A 9,027-nucleotide genomic window follows, 5' to 3' on the forward strand; every position below is an offset into this window, starting at 1 on the left:
AATCACATCATGTGTCTATAATCACATCATGTGTCTATAATCACATCATGTGTCTATAATCACATCATGTGTCTATAATCACAACATTGGTCTATAATCACAACATTGGTCTATAATCACAACATTGGTCTATTATCTCATCATGTGTCTATAATCACATCATGTGTCTATAATCACATCATGTGTCTATAATCACATCATGTGTCTATAATCACATCATGTGTCTATAATCACATCATGTGTCTATAATCACATCATGTGTCTATAATCACAACATGTGTCTATAATCACATCATGTGTCTATAATCACAACATTGGTCTATAATCACATCATGTGTCTATAATCACATCATGTGTCTATAATCACATCATGTGTCTATAATCACATCATGTGTCTATAATCACATCATGTGTCTATAATCACATCATGTGTCTATAATCACAACATTGGTCTATAATCACATCATGTGTCTATAATCACATCATGTGTCTATAATCACATCATGTGTCTATAATCACATCATGTGTCTATAATCACATCATGTGTCTATAATCACATCATGTGTCTATAATCACAACATTGGTCTATAATCACAACATTGGTCTATAATCACAACATTGGTCTATTATCTCATCATGTGTCTATAATCACATCATGTGTCTATAATCACATCATGTGTCTATAATCACATCATGTGTCTATAATCACATCATGTGTCTATAATCACAACATTGGTCTATAATCACAACATTGATCTATTATAACAACATTGGTCTATAATCACAACATGTGTCTATAATCACAACATGTGTCTATAATCACATCATGTGTCTATAATCACATCATGTGTCTATAATCACATCATGTGTCAATAATCACATCATTGGTCTATAATCACATCATGTGTCTATAATCACAACATTGGTCTATAATCACAACATTGGTCTATAATCACAACATTGGTCTATAATCACAACATTGATCTATTATAACAACATTGGTCTATAATCACAACATTGGTCTATAATAACAACATTACAGTATTAAAACAGATGCTCTGGCCTTCTGTTTTGATATTTTCAGTGGTATTTTTTTAACAAACACACCCCCCATAAAGACATGTAGAATGATTAAAACCATGTTCAGCCCCTGGTGTGACTGTGATCTGGCAGAGTTACTCCACCTCAAGAACACCATTTGGCGAAAGACTCAGGACACTCACAGCCGACTGGCTCTCGTTCAGGCAAATGAGAAATAAGTTCACTCAGGCTATCCGGAGGGCCAAAGTTAGTTACTTTAAGGAGCTGTTCTCTCTCTGTGGGTCTAACCCCAAGAAGTTCTGGGAAACAGTTAAAGACCTGGAGAATAAACCCTCCTCCTCACAGCTGCCCGTGTCCCTTAATGTTGATGATGTGGTTGTCACTGACAAGAAGCACATGGCTGAGCTCTTTAAATCACCACTTCATTAAGTCAGGATTCCTAACTGACTCAGCCATGCCTCTTTACCTATCCAACTTTTCCTCATCACACACATCCCTGGGTCGCTCCTCTTTTCAGTTTGCTGCAGCTAGCAACTGGAACGAGTTGTAAAATACACTCAATCTGGACAGTTTTATCTCCATCTCTTCATTCAAAGACTCAATCATGGACACTCTTACTGACAGTAGTGGCTGCTTTGCGTGATGTATTGTTGTCTCTACCTTCTTTCCCTTTGTGCTGTTGTCTGTGCCCAATAATGATTGTACCATGTTTTGTGCTGCTACCATGTTGTGTTGCTACCATGTTGTGCTGCTACCATGTTGTGCTGCTGCCATGTTGTGCTGCTACCATGTTGTTCTGCTACCATATTGTGCTGCTACCATGTTGTGCTGCTACCATGTTGTGCTGCTACCATGTTGTGCTGCTACAGTACCATGTTGTTGTCAGTCTGTGTTGCTACCATGCTGTGTTTTCATGTGTTGCTACCTTGCTATGTTGTTGTCTTTGGTCTCTCTTTATGTTGTAGGGTCTCTCTTTATGTAGTGTTGTGTTGTCTCTCTTTATGTAGTGTTGTGTTGTCTCTCTTTATGTAGTGTTGTAGTGTCTCTCTTTATGTAGTGTTGTGTTGTCTCTCTTTATGTAGTGTTGTGTTGTCTCTCTTTATGTAGTGTTGTGTTGTCTCTCTTTATGTAGTGTTGTGTTGTCTCTCTTTATGTAGTGTTGTGTTGTCTCTCTTTATGTAGTGTTGTCTCTCTTTATGTAGTGTTGTGTTGTCTCTCGTCGTGATGTGTCTTTTGTCCTGTACATATTAGTTTTAATCCCAGCCCCTGCAGGAGGACTTTTGGTAGTCTATAATCACAACATTACAGTATTAATGCTGACGGTGGTCTATAATCACAACATTACAGTATTAATGCTGACTGTGCTCTATAATCACAACATTACAGTATTAATGCTGACTGTGGTCTATAATCACAACATTACAGTATTAATGCTGACTGTGGTCTATAATCACAACATTACAGTATTAATGCTGACTGTGGTCTATAATCACAACATTACAGTATTAATGCTGACTGTGGTCTATAATCACAACATTACAGTATTAATGCTGACTGTGGTCTATAATCACAACATTACAGTATTAATGCTGACTGTGGTCTATAATCACAACATTACAGTATTAATGCTGACGGTGGTCTATAATCACAACATTACAGTATTAATGCTGACGGTGGTCTATAATCACAACATTACAGTATTAATGCTGACGGTGGTCTATAATCACAACATTACAGTATTAATGCTGACGGTGGTCTATAATCACAACATTACAGTATTAATGCTGACTGTGCTCTATAATCACAACATTACAGTATTAATGCTGACTGTGCTCTATAATCACAACATTACAGTATTAATGCTGACTGTGGTCTATAATCACAACATTACAGTATTAATGCTGACGGTGGTCTATAATCACAACATTACAGTATTAATGCTGACTGTGCTCTATAATCACAACATTACAGTATTAATGCTGACGGTGGTCTATAATCACAACATTACAGTATTAATGCTGACTGTGCTCTATAATCACAGCATTACAGTATTAATGCTGACTGTGGTCTATAATCACAACATTACAGTATTAATGCTGACTGTGGTCTATAATCACAACAGTATTAATGCTGACTGTGGTCTATAATCACAACAGTATTAATGCTGACTGTAGTCTATAATCACAACAGTTTTCTGTTGTAAATCTGATACCAGAGTGCTTGGTGTTTCTTGCCTTCCAGGCAAAGCAGCAAGCAATAACCTAGAATAACCTCTAAACTGATGTGTATGAAGTAATATTCTGTCCTGACAAAATATCAGATAGTCTAACATAGAGTTAACCACTGCCCCCTTGTGTTGAAGACGGCATATAACAGTGAGAAAATGACTAGTTCTCTCAACCTCCTAGCATCTCTCCAACCATTCCCCTTGCAGAGGTAAAAGCATCGTCCTGACACATACTCTGAATCCCTACGGCCCAAAATGGGAAGATGGCTGCCTGTCATGAAACATGAGTTGAGGGCCACCCGTACTCTATACAACCCTACACCCAGATAATACAAGTCTTTTTCCCTGAACATCAGTGAACTCAAACTCCACCTCGTAGTCTAGGAAGGAGCAGTAGCCAGTCAGTGTTGTTGAACCTGAGAAGAAGAAGACAACAGAAAACAATGAGACGATGATAATGGTCATCTGACTTGTTCACACATCAACATTGCCAGTACATTAAGACCCCAGAGAGATTCCCTTACCTACAAATGATTCACATATGAAAAGGATTGCACTGTGTAGTAAGATATATTGCTTTTATAATATATTTAAAACAATGTATTTCAAATCCACAAACATCTCCGTGAATTACATAGGCATCATATTCAATGTGTTGGTGTACTCTTTACCAGGCTAGATGTGATTCGTTGTATGGCTCTAACATTTTCCAAATGTCAGCTCTAATTTTATAGAATGAGACAGGCTTACTTTCATTTCTCCAGTGTCTTCACGCAGCAGATGGTGAGATGTCTTTCATCCGGTATCTTCACGCAGCAGGTGGTGAGATGTCTTTCATCCGGTATCTTCACGCAGCAGGTGGTGAGATGTCTTTCATCCGGTATCTTCACGCAGCAGGTGGTGAGATGTCTTTCATCCGGTATCTTCACGCAGCAGGTGGTGAGATGTCTTTCATCCAGTGTCTTCACTAGTCACTGCAGCCATTTTTTGGAATGGTATTGTCAGCATATCAGCTCCTTTGTTGTTAAACACAATGTGCCATTCTATGGCGGCTACTGTTAGCTAGCATGAGGACAAAAATGGACGTTCTCCAGGAAAACCAGCAGTATTTAAATCTTCTCGATGGAGCATTGAGGCTCAAGGTACAGTTTGGAGTACAGTGGCATATCCCATCCCTGCATTTTCCCACCCATATCTCACGCCGGCTCCACGGTGTCTTAATGTAACCTGATTGCATTCTGACCCCAGTGCAGCTCAGTGTAAACAAGCACAGTGGTAGGGTTGGTATCTCCCGGCCTAAATGTCAACTCACAGAGCATCTTGGAGGGGTCCTCATCCAACGTGCATTGTGATCTCTCGCTCATGTTTCTCCTGTTGGCCTTGCAGTGCTGTAACCTCTTCTTCGAGTACTTTGATTCGAGCCTCGTTAACACGTTCCTGGTTTTTCTTCATTCTGTAAAGAAATCAAAGGGTTTGAGTGGCAACTTCTTTCAAGGTAGCGTGGGAAGCCCTTAGTGGTCTTGGCTGCCCAGACTACATACAAGGTAAGAAGAGCTAAGTATTACTTGCGAGCTAAGAGCTATCACACTTACAGTGCCTTCAGAAAAAATTCACACCCGTTGACTTTTTTCCACGTTGTGGAATTTAAAATAGATTACATTAAAATAGATTACATTTTTGTGTCGCTGATCTAGACACAATAACCCATCATGTCAATGTGTAACAACACTTGTTGTTTGTGTACATGGATTTTATAATGTTGTATGTTTTTCCCCCAACACCACTTTCCATCAATTTGTATAGCAGAACCTCATCACAAATTGAGGCTTTTTTGAAATCAACAACGCATGAGAAGACTTTTCCTTTGTTTTGGTTTGTTTGTTTGTCAATTAGGGTGTGCAGGGTGAATACATGGTCTGTCATGTGATAATTTGGTAAAAAGCCAATTTGACATTTGCTCAGTACATTGTTTTCACTGAGGAAACATATGAGTCTGCTGTTAATGATAATGCAGAGGATTTTGCCAAGGTTGCTGTTGACACATATCCCATGGTAGTGTCGCGATACGAAACCTTTAGCCCCGCCCCTTGGCCGGCAGCGGGGTGCTAGAGGTGGTTAGCGTCCCGTTCCCTGGATTGGACAGGGCACTATAGATACTTCAGGTTATCTCGATATAACCAGGACCGCTCGCGTAGCCCTGCCTCTCTTTCTATATCGAAGCGTTGTCCGCGTAGAGAGGTCTTTTGCCTTGTCACTCTCAACGGACTAGCTCTAGCTGGGATGTGTGAACCCCACCTTTATCCTCTAGACTCTTTGCTTCACCACCAATTGGGCCTTGAGTTGTTATTAAGCACTAGTCCTACCAGTCTCTATATGATTTCCCTGTGGTTGAGTGTTTCCCCTCTGTGATGTATCTAGTTTAAAGTGTGAAGACCTTTAGTCAACTTAGTCTCACTACTCTGCCCGTCGGCTATGTATCGCTTGGAAAATAAAACTTAGATAGATCGATAAGACAATTAAATTATTCACTACTGGACACACCTTCCTCCTTGTCTTTTAATGGTAACTCATTCTGTCATAGAGCATTGATCCCCGTTTCCAGTGTCCCGGTAGCGGGGAGTGTCAGAGTTGTTATCTCCCGTGCCGTTAACTGTCTTTGAGAGGACCTTTTACTCGAGACAAAATGAGGCTACCGTTTATTTTTGAAAACACTGTTTTTTGTCTTTTACAATCAAACACACTTCAAAATACACAATTTGTTACTCGGTCACACACAGCGTTAATCAAAAACATGCAAATGACTTAATGCTCTTATAAAATGCCTGGTACAATGATAACACTTATCTCTATACTTAAATACTTATAATAGTTATTTAATTACCTTTGAGAGATGACGAGGAGACCCACGAGATCAGGAGCAGAGTTTCAATCGGTCAGAGTTCTTTTTTAACTTAGTTAGTAGCGACTCCCCTCTACTGGCTGTGAGGTTGACTTGAAGTCGGTGCTTTACTAAATTGAGAGATTCAAGTTTGGAACGGATGAGAGAACCCGCTGGTGATTCCCTGCCCCACTGGAATATCGAAGAGTCTGTGCCACACAACTAGGGCGAGGTACTGAGCTCAATCGAGAGTTGCAGTTTCAAAGACTGGCTCTGGATATAATTTGCATCAGTATACAAGCACCAAGGCCGCGGGCGACAGGGTCAATTCAGATAACCATAGGTATTAACAGGAGATCAACTTAAGGTCTAGAGCAGGGGTGTCAAAGTCAAATGGACGGAGGGCCAAATAAAAAAATCAGCTACAAGACGAGGGCCGGACTGTTCGAATGTTCATTGAAAAATTTTTAAATGACGCATATAGTCTAGTGAACCTAATTGAACCTACTGAAAACCTAACAAATATATTACAATATGATCAGATAAATAAAGCAATATTTTCTTATGGCTCTGTCAGTAATCTTTAATTTTCAACAGACACAAAAGACAAATTTCCTTTATATAAATATCCCCATAACATGAACATTAAATGAAAGAAACCGGTATTCAAGGCACCATCAGTAGACTATATTTTCTATTTTAGCAAAAGTGGGCTAAATTTACTTCAAAGAAAAAACAATAATAGCAATTTTCTATCATCCACTCAACTGAAATATTTTTAAAATATAATTGGATTGAAATACAAAAAAATAAAGTGCAAAAATCTATTAATCAAAAACAACACTTTGTTTAAGGAGAAGTAACATGCAGTGAAAACAAATATTAAATTTTAACTTTTAAACTTGAACTGAGTAAAAACTCTAAATATGTGATTGCACAGTAATGTTCACTTGTTTGAGGTTGAGGGTGATACTTGGTGGTGTCCCATCTTTTCCACAAGTTCATCAATGTTCGGGGTAAGGCTCTGAGCTGAAGAAATCCTCAGAATTGAGTGGAGGTGTTCAGCAGTAAGTCGACTTCTGTGTGATGTTTTGTTCAGGTTCATCAAAGAAAACAGTTGTTCACACAGGTATGTGCTGCCAAACATAGACAACGTTTGAGCAGCCTGGATGCGCAGCTGGGGCATTGTGCCGGGGAGGAAACGGGCGAACTCCGCAGCACCCACTGCCGCATATTTTGCCCTCAGTGCATCATTGCATTGGAGGTCAATCAACTCCATTTGGAGGTTTGGTGGTGAGCTTTCCACGTCAACAGCAAATGGGTTACCGAGCAGTTCCAACCTGCTTTTTTGTGCTTCAAAGTCAGCAAATCGGCGTCGAAAGTCAGCGGCAAGCATACCTATTTTATCAGCCAACTGTGTGCTCGGGAACGCACTGGTAGAGAGCTTCTCTTTCATGGTCTGGCAGCTGGGAAAGTGGCTCAAATTTTCTTTCCGCATCTGCGTCTCCCACAGAGTCAGTTTGGTTTTAAATGCCTTCACTGTACTGTACATATCAGAGATGACACGATCCCGACCCTGCAGCTGCAAGTTTATTGCATTCAGATGACTCGTAATGTCACACAGAAAAGCCATTTCACACAGAAACATTTCGTCTCGGAGTTGTGTTGTGTCTTTCCCTTTGCTGTCCAAGAACAGACAAATCTCCTCACGAAGCTCGAAACATCTTTGAAGCACCTTTCCCTGGCTTAGCCATCGCACCTCTGTGTGATAAGGCAAATCACCATGCTCCGTTTCTAACTCCGTCAGAAATGCCTTGAACTGGCGGTGATTCAAACCTTTGGCTCTGATAAAGTTAACTGTGCGCGTGATGATGCTCATTACATGCTCCATTTTCAAGGCTTTACCGCACAACGCTTCCTGGTGTATGATACAATGATAAGCTGTCAGCTCACCTGTCGCGTTTTCCTCTTGCATCTTTTCCCGTATCTTCGCCACCAGTCCGCTCCTGTGTCCACACATCGCAGGTGCTCCGTCGGTTGTCAAACCCACGAGTTTTTCCCAAGGCAGCTCCATCTCATTTACACATCTTGACACCTCTTCATACAAATCATGCCCCGTAGTTGTGCCATGCATAGGACGTAAAGCCAAAAACTCCTCTGTCACGCTTAGGTTGGAGTCCACTCCGCGGATGAAAATTGACAACTGGGCAATGTCAGAAATGTCGGTGCTCTCATCCACAGCCAAGGAATATGCAATAAAATCTTTTCCCTTTTTCACAAGCTGCTCTTTTAGATTGATGGACAACTGGTCTACTCTCTCGGCAATGGTGTTTCTGCTCAGACTCACATTTAAAAAGAGTTGCCTTTTTTCTGGGCAAACTTTGTCACAAACTTTAATCATGCAGTTTTTGATGAAATCCCCCTCCGTAAATGGCCGGGCTGATTTAGCGATCTCTTCTGCCAAAATAAAACTGGCCTTGACAGCAGCCTGGCCTTGTGATTTGGCTTTTTTGAACAGAGCCTGTCGAGATTTGAGGCCTCGTTTTAATTCCTCTGCCTTTTGTAGCCTTTGTTCCATGTCCATATTCTTGTTTTTGTCCGCGTGTTTCGTTTCATAATGTCGTCTCAGATTATACTCTTTCAGTACCGCCACACTTTCTCCACACAGAAGACACACAGGTTTTCCAGCTACCTTCGTGAACATATACTCCGACTCCCACCTTGTTTGAAACCCCCGGTTCTCAGTATCCACCTTCCGTTTTGCCATTTTTGATGGGTATCTGAAAGTTAATTTTACTGTGATGCTGACGACTGCTGTGCCAATAAATATTGAAATGAAGCAGCCTACTGCTCGGTGCGTCACCTTTGCATTGTGGGAAAT

The sequence above is a fragment of the Oncorhynchus mykiss genome, chromosome 17 (genome assembly GCF_013265735.2).
Source record: "Oncorhynchus mykiss isolate Arlee chromosome 17, USDA_OmykA_1.1, whole genome shotgun sequence".
Lineage (NCBI taxonomy): Eukaryota > Metazoa > Chordata > Actinopteri > Salmoniformes > Salmonidae > Oncorhynchus > Oncorhynchus mykiss.